The 20,238-nt window shown below is 33.9% G+C and overlaps 1 pseudogene; it reads right to left on the reverse strand.

The window, feature by feature from the left end:
• Positions 1 to 16,337: 16,337 nt before the first annotated feature.
• LOC112024550 (pyridoxal 5'-phosphate synthase-like subunit PDX1.2) lies at positions 16,338 to 16,935 on the reverse strand (annotated as a pseudogene).
• Positions 16,936 to 20,238: the final 3,303 nt, after the last annotated feature.

Raw genomic sequence — 20,238 nt, forward strand, 5'->3', positions numbered from 1 at the left:
TTGATGGATGTTTAGGGCATACTATTGGCATTGATCACACTTTTTAACAAACTCTTGGGAGGACTTTTGCATGCTCATCTCTGTGTGATAAGGACCTAACCCCCATATGATTACCACAAACTCCCTCATGAAGCTCTTCCAAAAATGTTTCAACTGCCTCAAGGTGGACACATAACAAATACGGTCCTGAATACGAGCATTTATACAATTTCTGCTCTTCTGAAAGCCAGTACCTCGCACTTTTCTGTGAGCTTTCTCTGCCTCAATTCTATCCTTGAACAAATATCCTTCCTTGAGGAATGAGACTATCGAGTCCATCCAACTAGGGCCTACTCATGTGAAGTTCACCCTCACCAAAAAAATGATTAGAAAAGAAAAGGAAATGAGAAACAAGGAATGGTTGGCTCTTGGTAACAAGAAAAACGTAATAATTAAATATTATCTAAGTCCTAAAACGACACTGTTTTGGTCAATTAATGGCAAAATTTAACAGTAGGTTAAGAGAGGATTTAATTGGGAAAGAATGAAACTTAGAGGACTAAAATGAAAAAACCCAAACTTATGGGACTGAAATGAAAAATGGTGAAACTTAGAGGGTTAGTTTTGCATTTTGGCCTAATTTTTATATTTCTTATGCCATTAAAGTCTCTTTATCAACACCTACAATTTTCATGTCAAAGAAAGTAGCTTTACATTGATTTCAAAATTGATATGAGAGATAAAATTAAAGCACATTAACATTTTAATTGAAGAAAAGTTTGATTTTCAAAGATCATAATTATAATAGAGTGAAAATTAATAGAAGGATATCTTAACCAATTAGCAATAAAAACTGCTAGAATTTTCATGATACAATAATAGAAAAATAATGCCATAGTAATGCAATAATATCACAATTTAACCTCCAAATTTTAATTGAACTAAAACCAACCAAAATACCAAAAATACTACAAATCCTTACCAGGTATATGCATTATATGGAAAACCAAAAATCTCAATTGGCACATAATACGAAAAAATCAACCCAAACACATTAGAATGCTACACTAGTAAAAATTTATACATAAAATATAAACGAAATATATAAGTCGAACATAATATTTTCGAAATTAACATAGCTTTCAGAAAGGGAACCAAAGATATTGTGAGAGAAATTATGGAAATTTAATTTTTAAGTCCAAAGGAAATGGAGATTTATATTGGACAAATGTGAAGACAAATAATCATATTACCAAATTCGTTGAATTTGACTCATGAAATTTTGCATTGAAGTTGGTTTATGCAGAAAATTGTAAAGTTTAATTCGTATTTTTCCCACGACTTTTTAGATTCATTTGTATCTATCCAAAGCATTTAAAGTTGTAAATGTATACAAATTCTTTGAATTTTATTAATACATTGAAATAAATGCATCTAACATAAATGCTAAATTTGGATGAAGTGGAAGCCTAAATGAAAAAAAAAAAAAAAAAAATAATACAATGCACCACTTGGTAGAACCTCATACTCACCCGCACGAGGTCTCTGCTTATATATATATATATATATATATATTGACTAGTGTGTAGCCCCATGTATACGCATGGATAGAATTAAAAACAATCACAATACAATTAAAATTATCCATTTTTTTAGAAGAGTTTCAAATTATACATGATATTAGTTTACACATTTTTAAACTATGCATTTCTAAAATATGTAATTTTTTCTCATTATATGTGTGTGTGTGTGTGTGTGTGTGTGTGTGTGTGTGTGTGTGTGTGATTTAGAATTTATTTGGTTTTTGATTCTTCGGTTTTGCACCCAATAATTTACTTGCTACAAAAATTCAAAACTTAGATGGATACATGGTGAAAAATTAGACTCCAATTGAAATCCAATTTAGAATCTAATTGGATTTGGACTCTTCAATTTTCACTCAATAATTCACTTGGCACAAAATTAAAAATTAAATGAAACATGTGGCACAAAATTAAGTATCCAATTAAAATCTAATTGGATTTCCTTTAAGTTCCAGCAATGCTAGCCATCAAGAAAACTCTCCAACTATTTGTAATGTAGATAAACTCTATAGATTTACCCCTAAGATTTATACTTATATGTTTGTGGGCAAAAATGGTAAATTACAAGTAAGATTTTAAAACTAAAGATAAAAAATAGAAAATAAAATAATTTTAAAATTATCTTTTAAAGTTCACTAAATTTTTTTTTCTTAACAATTTTTTTATAAACATTTAAATTTAATTTATTAGCAATATATATATATATATATATATGTGGGGCCAGAAAATCAAGCAGCCTTGGCCCACTCCAAGCCAGGCCCAGGGGCCCGCGCTGAGGATGCATGAGGGGTCTGAGGATGAGAGCGCGAGGACCGACCCCCGAGGAACATATCCGAGGATGGCCCCATCATCGGGCATCCGAGACCTCGGAAGAACACGAGCAACACCCCACCAAAGAGGGGTCTTCTTGAATATCCGAGGAGGAAAAGGTCCAGTGCCACGCGTCAGCGACAGAAGCACGGCGAAGGAGCAAGCCTTAGGCGAGCTGTCACCTCTGCATTGAATGCCCTCAACTAACGTCCTGGCCGCATTAATGAGGACAGGACTCCTGAACAGTGCTGCCTTAGGTGCTGCAACCCACTAGAGGAATGGAGATGCGGCTGATGGGACAGGCCCTCAAGTGGTGGCGTGACTGATCGACAAATGGAGGGTTAGGATCAGTTTAGAGAGGTATATAACGTAAGGAGTCTCTCCTGATAGAGGGACGAGAGATCGGCATTAAGAAGTTCTCTGGTGACCTGTGCCCTCTGAACCTTTGTAATCAATCTTAAAAGAAGTAATAAGAACATCAAGCTTCGGAAGACCAGTCTGAGGAGCATCGTTGTACACCCCAATCCATGTTTAAGTTGATAAATCCACATGCAACCATGCAGGGCAGTTGTACCCCTTACTAGGGCCTAGTTCTTGAGCCCACTCTCTATAAATTCATTGAAGGGCAAGCTAGGCTTGGGTCCACTCTCTCAACCTGAAGAAGTGTCCCAAATCTGGTCCCCACAATATATATATATATATATTAATTTCATAGTCTTTCAATCCGAGGAGCATTGTTGTACACCCCAATCCAGGTTTAAGTTGATAAATCCACATGCAGCCATGCAGGACAGTTGTACCCCTTACTAGGGCCTAGTTCTTGAGCCCACTCTCTATAAATTCATTGAAGGGCAAGCTGGGCTTGGGTCCACTCTCTCAACCTGAAGAAGCCTCCCAAATCTGGTCCCTACAATATATATATATATATATATTAATTTCATAGTCTTTTATTTCTATGATTTATTAATTATTTAATTTTTTTGTCAATTTCATACATCAGCATATTTTATGTTTATGTTTATGTTTACATTTATGTGTTTTTCTCCATTTATATTTATGTTTAGTTGCGTCTTTGTGTGTATGTGCATGTGCTCGCTCCTATATATTTGCACCTTTGACACTAACATTTATTTGTTAAAAAAAAAAACAATAATAACCTATGGACATCACCTTGGGATTATTACGCCATCTTCCATTTAAAAAGGACAACAAATTAAGAAAGCTAAAGGAGATGATACAAAATGAAGGTAACCACTAATAATAATAATAATAATAACAACAACAATACTTATTGACATCTAAAATTAAGGTAAATACAAGTTGTCATGGTTACCCTCCAATTATACTGTAGTAAATACATTGACTGAAAAGAATAAAGTTTTGTAGATTGTGGCGCTCACATGCGTTTTTCTTATTTAAGACTGAAATAGAAATACTCATGTTTTTTTTTTTTTTTTTTGAATTAAAATTACTCATTTTAGTTACATTGTGAACTAGAAATACTCACATTAGAAATAATATTTACATCACCAAGAGGAAGTGCTAATTGGCATAGGTTGTAAATTAGGCCTAGATATGATTAGCTTAGGTCTAGGCCTATCATATTCAATTTTTTAGGGATATAACCTGGCCTAATTTGTACATGCTGATTTTCAAAACAATCATAGCTTTTCTTTTAAGCAGACACACCTCTATAAATAAAGGAGAAAATCTACAATTGAACACCCTCTCACTCCCCTTGTGTTAAAGAAATTTTGGAAGCTCTGCTTTAAGAATTTCTTTTCCATTAAGGTTGGTACTCCAATATTACGAGTTGGCACCTACGAAGTGCCAATTAGCATTCCCACAATGCCAATTGGCCTAGGTCTTAAATCCCAATAGGCACGTATACCGATCAGCTGATTGACTTGTCTTCCATAATCATGAGTTGTCTACCCATTTTAGTCTATTTTTGGCATGGAAAAGCTGCTAATTTCAGACCAAATCAACTTAATTTTAGGCTTCTATTATTTAGTCATTTTTTATCTACTTTCCAATTTTTAACCATGTTTTATATATAGCATGCACTCATTGTAATCAAGGAATTAATTTTTTTTTAATGCAAAATCAAGACAAGCATGAGGTTTGCTTCTTCTATTGGTTCTTCAAAAAACTTGTGAATTTATCATGGATTTTTTCTTGTGGCGTTCAAATTTTATACCTTCAGTTCGTGTTTCAATTATAATCATTGGGTCAAGGTTTGTTACTTTATACCTTTGGTTCGCATTTCATTTATAGACGTTGGGTCGGGGTTTTCTATCAAAAATCTGAATTTTCGCTTTCTTGGACAAGTATTCCAATATTATTTGTTGGGTCTCAAAGCGTGTCAATTGAGGTTCACATCAGGGAAAAATGATATAAATAAGTAGAATTTTAAATCAAAGAAAAGAGTGCAAAATAAAATAACTTTATTGTTTCCTTTTAAATTTTGTATTTAAACATTTAAATTTGTGTTATTAAAGTATATTTTTACTCATTCAGTTGTTATTTGTTTCTCTAAGTTATTAATTGTTCATTTAGTTTGTTACTTTATGTATATACATATGTTTGTGTTTATGTTTTATCTATGTTTGGGTGTGTCTGTGGACTCTTGCTTTAGATCTTGCTTTTATTCTAAACTACTCATGAACCTGTTTGATGTGCAGGCAAGTCTCAACTTATTCAATATATTTTGAAAATTTAAAATTGTAATTTTTTTCCTTTGAAGTTTTCATTATGGTGGGGTATGTGAAGCTCTCCTTTAGTAACATAATATATATATATATATATTGTTATATTCCCGAGTTTCAAACACATAGCTAGTTTTAGTTTAAGCATTTCCATCTATGATTCTTGAAAAATACAAATCAACGAAGAGTGTGGAGCTCTAGCTGGTTTTTGTTTAGCAAAAATGAAACAGAATGTCTGATAATTTTACTATTAAATTGCACAAATGAGAAACTTATTCAAGAACATGTTCAATAATGACAGTAACCAAGTTATGATGTAGAAAAAAATATAATGATGAACTTATCTTGTTGATATTACTTACGGATGAAACAATATTATTTAAATTTTTTTTTTTTTTTTAAAAGACATGTTTCTTTAAGTTCAATATAATTCTCCAAGAATATTTAATATGACCAAAAAATAAAAATAAAAAAAATAAAAAATAAAAAGAAGCAAGAGACATGAATGTTACATTGTGATTAGCAAAAAAAGAGCTCTAGTCAATTTATGTCATTCTCTAGTGCCTTGTGCTTAAGTCTTAGTTTGTCAAAATGAATAAATAAAGTCCTTAAGATTTTCAAACCATAAGGTGAGAGAAAATTCAATTAAATCTCAAATTGGAGTCTACTTTTATGCCATACTAGCATTATTCTCATGCGTTGCATGGTCTTGGCTATAAACTTTTAGAATAATTTTATTAAAAATCACTTGAGTCTAGATCAAATAAATTGTATATAAAGTATTGTTCTTTGGATTCAAGCAATCACACAACATATTTATATGAAAAAATTTCCTAAATTTAATAATTAAAAGCCTAAGCAAACTTAACCAAAGGTTTTTCATTTTCCAGAATATTTGTAGTTACATCTAAAATATGTTATGCACTTGAAGAGTATAGACTACATGGTATTATTTTTTAAAAATTTTATTTAGAGTTACATTTTGATACACTAATGGATGGGATCTCCTCAAAAAAGAGTACAGAGTCATAAAATTTTAATATTAAAGGAGTCCTAAGGGATAAAGAGATATATAAAATTGTTAGAGAAAATTATTAGTTCAAGCAAATAGTTGATGTGAATTCCTTTTCATGATGTAGATTTAATATTATTTGATGATAGCAATCATGATCATACTAAACATGCTATGTTTAAAATTTTATAGATATTGATATATGTAAAAACCAATATAAATATTAATTACAATGAAATTAAAAAAGTTACATGCTCATAATGTTAGACAATTTCTTTCGCACACATATAAATCAATAACAACAAAAATAAAAATGAGAAATAGTAACATAAAACTATTACCACTCAGGAAAATTAATTTAATCTAATAACACACATATAAACATAACACATATCCAGATAGAACCCTTGTTGTAGTAGAGAATACAAAATTTGTTAATTCTTGAATAATAAATAGATAAAACGTAAATATTTATAGAGGTTATATAATGGATGTCATGGATGTCATGGAATAATAAATGGATGTCTTGTTTCAAAGAAAATCAAGAAACAGAGTATTAGAATGGATATTTAAAAAAATCAGGAAAATCAAGAGTCATACCTGATTAGCCGTGTTTCCATACAGTCCGTCGAGCCGGAATTCATGCATGGTCCATCTTCCCATGCCGTTGAAGCCGTTCTTGGCGACGAAAGTGAAACTTCTTTTTGACCCATATTGTGTTTCGTTAAGAAAAAGTTGTTCATCCTTTTGACATCTCCAAGTCCCACAGTGTGTAGATCTCTCAATTCGCTTCCCCTTCTGATTCTTCTTCTTCAGTTTTGCATAGAAATAGAGACGCTCCATGTGGGTTTCTTGAAAGACTTTGATCCATGCGTTAGGATCCCCATAAACATCACATTCAGTGATATAATTCATTGACTCCTCAAACATTGGCTTTCCATTGACCCTGTTGAGAAGATAGTAGAGAAAAATTTCTGGGTCCGTGGGACCAAAAACAACACCGGGTGGCAAGTCATACATGGCTAAAATCTTGAGCGCAGATGTATGATTAGAATCTTGGTGGTGTGTTAAAGAATGTGTTCAATAGGTTTGAACTTTGGAACTTCGAAAAGCAAGCAATTTTTTTTTCCTTTTTTGGAAACGAAAGAGCATGTAATACCGAAGCCAAGACAATCAATAGAAGAAGACTAGGATTGAGGTTTCCGAATACTTAAGGGATTATTATATCAGAGACAGAGAATGGGGGCTTGGGGATGTTTAGGGGTAAATGGGTAATTACAGAAATAAACTTCCAACGGTCAAAATGGTTATGTAAGTGGGACAGCTAATTATAATTTCAAATTTTTAATATTAAATCTGGGGTTAGTTCATTGACGTGATGACTTGTCTAGTTAAGTTGAGTCTTGAGAGTTGAGAGTAGAGAGGCCAATAGGAATGGAAGAAGAAGAAGATAAACATGTTGGCGATAAAGAGGTTATTTTCATTTATTATTTTCCAATCACACATAGACTACCAACTCTTTGTGCACCAGATTCTCAAAAAAAAAAAAAAAAACTCTTTGTGCACTAATTTTATGGGTATTAATATTTTTTTGAAATACATGTGTATTAATTTTAGGGTAATATTTGTTGCACACAACATACATCATTTTACAATTTTAAAATTCAAAATTATGACTTTAATTCAAAAATAGGATAAGTGTAAAATTGTGTATAACAGTTTGTGTGTGATAACCACACCCCTTAATTTTATGGTGCATTTGACTAAAGGACTAGGATTAACTCACAATTTATGGTTGAAGAAAGAAATAAATTTCGTTCAGGCATTTTTTCAAGCTTGGTGGTGGCAGCAAAGTTAACTGAGGCCCACATTTGCGTTAAACATCTCCCATTTTCTTCTCTCCTTTTGTTGGGTTAAACAAGCATGTATGAATTTTTGCACTTGAAGTCCTTCCTATTCACATGATTTTTTTTTTTTTTTTATTGAAGGATGATATTCCACTGTTTGACACCAACCAATAATTTGATCCTAATTCCTATATATATCTCATGACTAATAATTTTCACTTCTAACATTTACTATTGAATTTTTCCTCCACTTTGATTCTTTTGAGACCCTCTTAATGGCTTAGGAGAAGATTTTTTTTTCTTTTTCCTTTTTTTTCTTTACTTCTTTCCTTACCCTGGTTTCTAATATCTTTTCTTCAAATAAGAAGGGCACTGCCAAGAGACGAAGCTTGGTGAATTTGAATGAGCTTAACCGACTTCTGAGATTCGAGATATTTCTCCATCGTGACGGCCAACTCTGAGCTGCGTACATCATCCTCGGTTTCAAGCCCATCTCCACCTATTTCTAGAGCTCAAAGCACATAATCAAGGCTAAAGACCCTCATCTTGTTAGGGTTGACGTGGCCATTGAAGGATTCATCCGGAAGCCCCCTCCTGTCGGAACTCAGTTCGTGGAACTCCCTGCACACTAGGTGGCCCAACTCATAGCCAAAGGTGAAGAGATTATCCCATCAGAGGATGAGGCCGAGGTTCAATCTAAAGAGGCCAAAGAAGAGGGTTTTGAAAGCTTGGTCCGTGAGGAAGACTGTGAAGTTTTCTACCGTCCCGACTTAACCAAGGACACTGCAACAACATCCACTTCAATTGCTGTCACCGTTAGTACTGACCAGAAAGCCATTGAAATGCCTAAAGGGATGGTAATCGAGAAAAGACTACTAGACTTGTTATCCCTACTAGAGTCTTGAGCTGGTGATGCCACTACTGAGGTCCTTGTGGTTCCAAGGCCTCTTACTCCTACTCCTCCTCTTCCTCCTCAGACCAATCCAATTGATAAGAAGAGGACACGAGGCAAAAAGGCAGGAAATGGCATTGCCGATGAGGGAAAGATAAAACAAGAGATCCCTTTAGAGTAAACTAGGGGCCCCAAGGCCATCAAGTCACAACAAAAGAAGGGTGGAGAAGTCGCCGAGACTGAACCAAAACGCCGTCCTCGGATTCCACACTGGAACCCTCCTCTGGTCTTGGATGGAGCTCCCCTCACCTCAGATTCCTCCATTCGAAATTTTGACAAAAAAAGGGTAAGTTACATTGCCAATTCTGTGGAGCAAGCACTCATGCTGCCTCTGGACATGGCTGAGCTTCACAATTTAAAGAAGCATGGGATGTTCCTTTCTCTAAAGAGGGACTTGGCTCTAGTATGTACACCTCCCATTTTTCTTGCTATAATATGCATAGGTATACCCTTTTGACGTCTGTTTATAGGCTTGACTACAAGCCCCCCCTTTTTCTTCTTCTTCTTTTTTAAACAGGCAACGCAAGCTACCCATGTTGCAAATGATATGCTACTCAGAAGGCCCAAGCCTAGAACAATAAAAAGCTAAAGGAGACTTTTCTCAAGCTAACCAAGTGTGATATAGCTCAAAAAGGCATAGAGGCCTTCATAAAGAGCTCTGAAAGGCAAGCTCAAAAGCAACTTCATCATATGAAGGAGGCTGAGGATCAACTTGATCTTGCCCGAGTAAAAATTTGGGAGTTGACCAAGAAACTAGGACAGAAAGCCAACAACATCGCTAAAGTCGAGTAGGCAACCTATAACTTGGGGCAGAAAGAGACTGAGTACCACCTCAAGTCTCAGACCTTGCCCATATGCCAAGGCTTCTGCCTCAAGACTTGGATTGCCAATGTAGATCAATCCTCGTGACTAAGGGATCCAGAGAAGGTATTTTACCCTCTAGCTATCAGAGTTAAAGTAGCTGCCCCTATCACAAGCAGCACTGTCCCTTCAGCCTCATTGGCTTCTGATGAGACTTCTAGTCCCACCCCTAGTGACAAGACTCCTACAGCTCCTTTGACCTCTTCCGAGAAGGAGGGTCCCAATCAAGACAAGGCTATTCCCGATGCTCCAAACCCCCTATTGACGGGCAGACCTCCTAAGTGGCCAAGAAGAACGACAAACCGATGGACTAGGGGAAAGAGTTGGGAAAGTAGGACTAAGGTTTTTGTAGCAGATAGTTTACTGTATTTACTTTTTGTAGAAAATTTTCCCATGTGGAGTTCTTCTGCCATGACTTTTGCTTGTTTTAAGACCTTTTTTTTTTTTATCAGTTAATGAAGATCTTCATTTTAGTGTTATATTTTTATGTGTTCTTCTCTTTAACAATCTTTACCACTTTCGGATGATTTAGATTACACTACCTTTAAAGCTTAACTTACTTGATGGTCCAAAGTACCCAACATAAGCAAGATTTCATTTGAACTTAAGTTTTTTTTTTTTTTTTTTTTTTTTTTGGGTTAAAGAAAGTTAATTTGACCGAGGAAAGAAATCTGAGGAACCATGCCTAGTAGGGATCCTATTTAACCCTTACGCTTTTTTAGGTATTAATTTACCCAAGGCAGGTGATTCGAGGAATCAAACCTGGCCGAGGTTCTATTTAACCTTTAGCAAAATTAGGTATTAATTTACCCAAGACAAATGATCCAAGAAATCGAACCTGCCCAAGGTTTTGTTTAACCCTTAGTGCATTTGCTTTGAATCCACAACCATGATTTCGATCAACACAAAGAACAAGAGAAAAGTTCTATAAATACATCAAAGTAATATACATGACTATGACCATACATAAGCCCATACACTAGTATTAATAATTTTGTAAATTATTTACACTCCATGGGCATGGGACTGGGATTTCATCTAAGTCTTCTAAACAATAAGCCCCCACTCCGATTACCGAGGTCACTCGATAAGGTCCTTCCCAATTGGGACTAAGCTTTCCCCAGGCAAGATTCTTCATATTGCCAACCACCCTTCTTAGGATGAGGTCCCTTGGTATGAACATTCTTACTTTTACAACTTTCCCATACCCCTGCCTTAATTTCTGTTGATATTACTCCAACCTAATGGTGGCGACTTCCCTTCGCTCTTTGGCTAAATCTAGGTTGTTAGAAAGAAGTTACTTAGTGTTGATGCTAGCAAACTAATCAATTCTCATTGTTGGAAAACCCATTTCCAAGGGGATGACTACCTCGAACTCGTACGTCATGGAAAAAGGAGTTTCTCCTGTGGATCTTCTCAGCATCATGCGATAAGCCCATAACACATGGGGTAACTCGTCCACCCATTTACCCTTACCTTCTTCCAACCTCTTCTTCAATCCATCCATGATAACCTTATTCGTAGCCTCTGTTTGGACTTTACCCTGAGGGTATACTGGGGTTGAATATCTATTCTTTATGCCCAAATTAGAACAATATCTCTGAAAGGCCTTGCTATCAAATTAAAGCTCGTTATCCAATATGAGAGTGTTCGGGACCCCGAATCTCATAAAGATGTTTCACCATACAAACCTCTTCACATCTTGATCTCAGATGTTGGCAAGAGGCTTGGCTTCTACCCATTTGATGAAGTAGTCAATCGTGACAAAAAGATACCTCCAATTTCTTGTATCCTTAAGGAACGAACTAACAATATCCAATCCCCATTGCACAAAGGGCCACAGGCTTGTCAGGGGATTGAGCACTGCCCCTGGTTGATGGACGTTTAAGGCATACCATTGGCGTTGATCATACTTTTTAACGAACTTTTGGGAGGACTTCTGCATGTTCAGCCATTAGTAACCTTATGTCAGATCTCTGTGTGATAAGGACCTAACCCCCATATGATTACCACAAAGTCCCTCATGAAGCTCTTCCAGAAATGTTTCAACTGCCTCAAGGTGGACACACAACAAATACGGTCCAGAATACAAGCATTTATACAATTTCTGCTCTTCTGAAAGCCAGTACCTCACACTTTTCTACAAGTTTTCTCTGCCTTAATTCTATCCTCGGATAAATATCCCTCCTTGAGGAATGGGACTATTGGGTCCATCCAACTGGGGCTTACTCATGTGAAGTTCACCCTCACTGGTGTTTGCTTGTTATAGGTGGGAGTTACAACGTTTTATACCAGTATGATCCTTAGAAGTCTCTCTTCAATCGAGGTAACTAGAGTTGCTAGTGAATCAGCATAAGAATTTTGACTCCGAGGTACTTGCTCTAAACTAAAGGATTCGAAGTTAGCCAGCAAACGCTTCACCCAACTCTTAAGTACAATTGCATCCTTGGATCCTTTGCCTCAAATTCACCTTGAACTTGTCTAGCTATAAGTCTTGAATCATAATAAACTTTCACACTTTTCCCCTCGAGCTTCTGAACAGCAACTAATCCTGCTTGGAGGGCCTTATACTTGGCCTCATTGTTTGCGGCCAAGAAGCTTAGTCTCAAAATATTTCTCTAATGTAATTCCTATTGGAAAAATATGGTTTGTATCTCATACAAAATATACGCAGCGGAAAATTAACAGATCTACTTCATTCACAATTGATAACATGTACTATGTGAATATCAAAATTTAAGAACAAGAGAGTGTACATTGGTGTGGTGAAATTCAAAAACCAAATATTAGAAGTACTTGAAAACACTTTTAATCTTCACTCAAATTCCATTTTTGCCCAAGAAGTGTGGTCTTTGAATCAGTTTATATGTATGTGTTCAAGAGAGAATAAGAGAGTGGCTTACGCTCACATACACACCATTTCTTTCTCTTATAAAATTCTGTATGTCTCTCTCCTTAAATATAACTGATTATCTAATTGGGCTACCCTTTTGGGCCATTCCAATTAGGCTTTAGTATGTGGCTTGGAGCGGGACCAAAACAGAACAAATAAGACACTAGCTCCAATGGGTTTTAGGCTTTTCTATCAACTCTTGACAAGCCCAAAATTACCACTAATTATATTTAGTACCACTATATAAATATAATTGTACACTATTATATCCCCAGACTTTAATATACATTCAACCCTTTCATAAAATATTCGTAGTAATACAAAATCATGAACGTTGACTGACACTTTGAAAATTACTACATCTTAATACTTGAGTACACAGTTTAATCATTTAAGTTATTCATCATATATTTATAAAATCTAATTTCATAAATATATACTTCAGTAACTTCTTACTAAAGTAGTTAGGCCTAATATTCTGAATAACCAAACCCATTAAAATTATCTCAAGGGAATATTTTATATCTCCGTTAAAAGATTATGAATTCCATCTTGAGAATATATGTTCCTTCAAAACTAAATGCGATTGCCCAACATACTGAGGTTTTGATCGTGACTTTAGATCTCACTCTTGATATATCAAAGCAACCTACACTTCATGATCAGGTTCATTATTCTCTTAGGATTAAAATTTTATGTAAATAGAAGTCATGAGATTTATTATTCATTTAACCGTTGTTAGTAGAATAATAAATCTCACAGCAATTCAGTTCAATATGTCTTAACACTTAAAACATATCAACATATCAACTAAAAGTCTCCACTTCCATGATCAAAACAAATCATTTTAATTGATATGTTATAGTCTTCACAGATGTAATACCCAATTTTATCACCGACTACGAACTAAAATTCTGAGTTTACAAAGAACTTATGATTTTTATCTTCTGTGACTAAATCGCATAAATCACATACTATGCATCTCTTAGACTATATGATAATGTCCAAATACTCATGTTACCATTATTTTAGATAATAATAAAACAACTTTATTAATCACAACATATTGTCATACATAGCATCATATAATAGGATTTAAGGGCACATATCCTAACAAGAGTTCGGGTTGATGTTACAAAGAAGTTGGTACAGGGGAAAAAAGTCACCATGGAAGGTGGGGAGAGCTAATGGGTGGTATTCAAATATGAGTGACTTCCAAACTTTTGCTACAAATGCAGCCTATTACGCCACAGTGTAAAGGAGTGCTCGGAACGTGCCAAGGCGAAAGAACAAGTCGACCTAACAAACCTTCAATATGAGGCATGGATTGGGAGGGAGGGGGGGGAATCCGTGAGAAAAGCTAACAAACCTAACAAACCTTCAATCCCTGCCTATACCAAAAACTAATTAGTGTCTTGGTCTGATGACAAAGAACTATCATCAGGAGCGGACGCCATAGGTTGAAACTCTCTCAAAAGTGAAGCTTCTCTTAGACCCACATTGTATTTCATTAACAGAAAGTTGTTCATCCTTTTGACATCTCCAAGTTCTGCAGTGTGTAGATCTCTCAATTTGCTTCCCTTTCTGATTCCTCTTCTTCAATTTTGTGTAAAAATAGAGACGCTTCATGTGGGTTTCTTGAAAGACTTTAATCCATGCGTTAGGATCCCCATAAACATCACATTCAATGACATAGTTCATTGAATCCTCAAACATTGGCTTTCCATTGACCCTATTGAGAAGATAGTAGAGAACTATTTCTGGGTCACCGGGTGGCAAGTCGTACATGGCTAATAGCTTATGCACAGATATGATTAGAATCTTGGTGGTGTGTTAAAGAAAAGTGGTCAAAGGGTTTAAATTTTGAAGTTTGAAGAGCAAGTAAGATTTTTTCTCTTTTTGGAAATGAAAGAGCAAGTAATATTGAATTTAGATAATCAATGGAAGAAGAATAGGGAACTTAGGGTTGAGGTTCCTAAATACTTATAGGATTCTTATCAGAGATACAGAGAATGCCAATTTAGTTGGGGATGTGCTCCAATGGTCTGAATGGTTATGTATTTGGAACAACTAATTATAATATTCAAAATTTAGGATTATCAAAGTCAAACCTATTTTAATTTGAAATTTTAGGATTATTGGTTTAGTTGGGTAGTTCATTGATGTGATGACTTGTTTAGTTAAGTTGAGCCTTGAGAGTTAAGAGTGGAGAGGCCAATGGGAATAGAAGAGGTAGAAGAAGATGAACAAATTTGTGATAAAGGGGTATTTTCCAATGACACATGATATGTCTACCAACTCTTTGTATATTAATTTTAGGGGGGGGGAATCCGTGAGAAAAGCTAACAAACCTAACAAACCTTCAATCCCTGCCTATACCCAAAACTAATTAGTGACTTGGTCTGATGACAAAGAACTATCATCAGGAGCGGGCCCCATAGGTTGAAACTCTCTCAAAAGTGAAGCTTCTCTTAGACCCACATTGTATTTCATTAAGAGAAAGTTGTTCATCCTTTTGACATCTCCAGGTTCTGCAGTGTGTAGATCTCTCAATTTGCTTCCCTTTCTGATTCCTCTTCTTCAGTTTTGTGTAAAAATAGAGACACTTCATGTGGGTTTCTTGAAAGACTTTAATCCATGCGTTAGGATCCCCATAAACATCACATTCAATGACATAGTTCATTGAATCCTCAAACATTGGCTTTCCATTGACCCTATTGAGAAGATAGTAGAGAACTATTTCTGGGTCTGTGGGACTAAAAACAACACCAGGTGGCAAGTCGTACATGGCTAAGAGCTTATGCACAGATATGATTAGAATCTTGGTGGTGTGTTATAGAAAAGTGGTCAAAGGGTTTAAATTTTGAAGTTTGAAGAGCAAGCAAGATTTTTTCTCTTTTTGGAAACGAAAGAGCAAGTAATATTGAATTTAGATAATCAATGGAAGAAGAATAGGGAACTTAGGGTTGAGGTTTCTGAATACTTATAGGATTCTTATCAGAGATACAGAGAATGCCAATTTAGTTGGGGATGTGCTCCAACGGTCTGAACAGTTATGTATTTGGGACAACTAATTATAATATTCAAAATTTAGGATTATCAAAGTCAAACCTATTTTAATTTGAAATTTTAGGATTATTGGTTTAGTTGGGTAGTTCATTGATGTGATGACTTGTTTAGTTAAGTTGAGCCTTGAGAGTTAAGAGTGGAGAGGCCAATGGGAATAGAAGAGGTAGAAGAAGATGAACAAATTTGTGATAAAGGGGTATTTTCCAATGACACATGATATGTCTACCAACTCTTTGTATATTAATTTTCCAATGACACATGATATTATTAGTCATAGTTAATCTTTGAAGTTTTGTAGTAAAACTAAATTCAAATTGAATACGTTGGGGGAAAAAATTCCTCCAATTCATGCAACCAATAAATGTCATCATATCACAGTTCACATTATCACCTACAAACTATTGATTCCTAGGTGTCTTTCTTGTATGATTTGTGCTTTATATATAGATTCTATAGTGTTAATTTCTAGGCCAAAATGCAAAACTCATTCTTTAAGTTTCCCCATTTTTCATTTCAGTCCTATAAATTTGAGTTTTGTCATTTTAGTGTCTAAGTTTCATTCCTTTCTAATTAAGTCTTTCGTTAATTCGCTGTTAATTTTTGCTGTTAACTTACCATGTTATTCAAGATCCAACCCAATTAAGTCCTTCTTCTTCATCTACATTATTCAAGATTCTTATCTGACCCATTACAACCCTCATATTCTTGATGGCTTTCGCTCATTTCTAGACCCAAATAAATCCCCTTGAATCCTTACCATAGCCACACCTTCTCTTACTTTGCTCAACACTTCACCGTAGTTTTCACACCCACAAATAATGGGCAACGAAAGTTCTGCTTGTTAATGAAATTGTCCTCATCTGCAAGAGCAATAGCTTCACTGTCATCGATGTAATTGACCCCAATGGCTGCAAGAATCTGGGCCTCGATGAAATGGCCAACACAGGCATGAACCATTATGGAGATCGAAACGATGCGCTTGATTTCCTTGATGAGAGATGGGTCTAGCATGCGAGAAATGCCTCGTTGAGATGGGTCCGACACAATGAGACAACATGCACTTGCTTGTTTGGCAATCTCGGCTTGTTAGGTGTTTGTGGCTTTAACAATGGCTCTGCCACATAGCATTTGGGTTAGGCCAGCCTCAAGGGAAAATGAGTTTGTCTTAGCGTCTGTGATGGTGATGCTATTGTAGATTGTGATGACACCATTTTCAACCATCACACCAAGTGTTTGTGAAATTGCCTGAACCAAAAAATGATTAGAAAAGAAAAGGGAATGACAAACAAGGAATGGTTGGCTTTTGGTAACAAGAAAAAAAAATAATTAAATATTATCTAAGGTCTAAAACAACGCCGTTTTGGTCAGTTAATGACAAAAATTAACAGTACGTTAACAAAGGATTTAATTGGGAAAGAATGAAACTTAGAGGACTGAAATGAAAAAACCCAAACTTATAGGACTGAAATGAAAAATGGTGAAACTTAGAGGGTTAATTTTGCATTTTAGCCTAATTTCTATATTTCTTATGCATTAAAGTCTCTTTATCAACACCTACAATTTTCATGTCAAAGAAAGTAGCTTTTCAGTGATTTCAGAATTGATATGAGAGATAAAATTAAGGCACATTAACATTTTAATTGAAAAGAAGTTTGATTTTCAAAGATCGTAATTATAATAGAGTGAAAATTAATAGAAGGATATCTTAATCAATTAGCTATAAAAACTGCTAGAATTTTCATGATACAATAATAGAAAAATAATGCCATAGTAATGCAATAATATCACAATTTAACCTCCAAATTTAATTGAACTAAAAGCAACCAAAATAACAAAAATACTACAAATCCTTACCAAGTATATGCATCATATGGAAAACCAAAAATCTTAGTTGGCACATAATATGGAAAAATCAACCTAAACACATTAGAATGCTACATCAGTAAAAATTTAAGCATAAAATATAAACAAAATATATAAGTCGAACATAATATTTTTGAAATTAACATACCTTTCAGAAAGGGAACCAAAGATATTGAGAGAGAAATTATGGAAATTTAATTTTTAAGTCCAAAGGAAATGCAGATTTATATTAGACAAATGTGAAGACAAATAATCATATTACCAAATTCATTGAATCTAACTCTTGAAATTTTGCATTGAAGTTTGTTTATGTAGAAAATTAAAAAGTTTTCTTAATTCGTATTTTTCCCTCGACTTTTTAGATTCATTTGTATCTATTCAAAGCATTTAAAGTTGTAAATGTATAAAAATTCTTTGAATTATATTAATACATTGAAATAAATGCATCTAACATAAATGCTAAATTTGGATGAGATGGAAGCCTAAATGAAAAAAAAAAAAAAAATGTAATACAATGCGCCACTTGGTAGAACCTCATACTCACCCACATGAGGTCTCTACTTATATATATATATTGACTAGTGTATAGCCCCGTGTATATGCATGGATAGAATTAAAAACAATCACAATACGATTAAAATTATACATTTTTTTAGAAGAGTTTCAAATTATACATGGTATTAGCTTACACTTTTTTTTAAACCATGCATTTCTAAAATATGTAATTTTTTCTCATTATATATATGTATCTATGCATATGATTTAGAATTTATTTGGTTTTTGACTCTTCGGTTTTGCACCCAATAATTCACTTGCTACAAAAATTGAAAACTTAGATGGATACATGGTGAAAAATTAGACTCCAATTGAAATCTAATTTAGAATCTAATTAGATTTAGACTCTTCAATTTTCACTCAATAATCCACTAGGCACAAAATTAAAAATTAAATGGGACACTTGGCGCAAAATTGAGTATCCAATTAAAATCTAATTGGATTTCCTTTAAGTTCCAACAATGCTAGCCATCAAGGAAACTCTCCAAATATTTGTAACGTAGATAAACTGTATAGATTTACCCCTAAGATATATACTTATAAGTTAGTGGGCAAAAATGATAAATTACAAGTAAGATTTCAAAACTAAAGATAAAAAATAGAAGATAAAATAATTTTAAAATTATCTTTTAAAGTTCACTAAATTTTTTGTTCTTAACGAATTTTTTTATAAACATTTAAATTTAATTTATTAGCAATATATATATATATATATTAATTTCATAGTTTTTTTAGAAAAAACTCTCTCTTTGCTTTTATCAGAAAACAACAGTGAAGCCCAAAATTGGTGGAGCTCTTAATCAAAATACAAACTCAAATCACAATTTTAAAACTAATCAAATTAGAACCAAAAAAAGAAAAAAAAAAAGAAAAAAAAAAGGATCAAAGCTGACCCATCTAAGCCTCGGTGGGGAGGAGGACATGTGGTGGTGGGAGGAGAAAAAGGTTGTCCTCTAGCCTTTGTCATCCGCCGACGATCTTTGTGTGTGAGAGAGAGAAAGAAAGAGAGAGAGCTTCTTGAACGCTCTGGCGAAGTGCTAGAGAAGAAAAGAAAAAAGAAAAGTGAAGACAGAGATAAGGGAAAGGTGTGGAGGAGGAAAAAAGAGGGAAAAAGAATAAGAAAAGAAACGTGTGGATGAAAAAAAAAAAGAGGTAAGGGAAAAATAAAATAAAGAATAAGAAATTAAAATTGAGAAATACTACTTTTCACAATAAATCTTAAGTGGTGGGTTGTTACTAACTAATACTGATAAAAAAAAAAATTTAAGTGATGTGTTCAAATTAAAATCAGTAATAACTTACCACATATGATTTATTGTGAAAATATTGTAAAATTTTAAGAATGTAGCACTTCTTATTTAAATTAGATGAATGAAAGAAGATTGAAAAAGAAATATTAAAGAAGAATGAAGAAATAATATTAAATGAGATAGAGAAAAGGATAGAGAGTCTGTTGGAAATTGTATTTGAAAAAGTAGGTAGACAAAAGTAAAATGAACTGTTTACTTTCCAAACAGTGCAAAAATTTGAAGAGGCTGCTGGAGATGCTTTTATAGTTTATATCTTGTTCAGAAATCTAACTCTCCTTTTTTTTTTTTTTTTTTTTATCACTTAGGCAATTTGATATTTGTGAAATCTATAGTAGAAGTCTTTATCAAACCTACCATCCAAACTATTACAGGTATGTATTTTTCTTCTTTGTTTTTGTGTTTTTTTTTTTAAGGATTTGCTTATGAGTCATAAATGCAATTTTAAATCCATGACATCCATTATATAACCTCTATAAATATTTATGCTTTATCTATTTATTATTCAAGAATTATCAAATTTTGTATTCTCTCCTACAACAAGGGTTCTATCTGGATATGTGTTATGTTTATGTGTGTTATTAGATTAAATTAATTTTCCTGAGTGGTAATATTTTTATGTTACTATTTCTCATTTTTATTTTTGTTGTTATTGATTTATATGTGTGCGAAAGAAATTGTCTAACATTATGAGCATGTAAGTTTTTTTAATTTCATTGTAATTAATTTTTATATTGGTTTTTACAAATATCAATATCCATAAAATTTTAAACATAGCATGTTTAATATGATCATGATT

Source organism: Quercus suber, unplaced genomic scaffold (genome assembly GCF_002906115.3).
Source record: "Quercus suber isolate HL8 unplaced genomic scaffold, Cork oak 2.0 scaffold_536, whole genome shotgun sequence".
Classification (NCBI taxonomy): Eukaryota; Viridiplantae; Streptophyta; class Magnoliopsida; order Fagales; family Fagaceae; genus Quercus; species Quercus suber.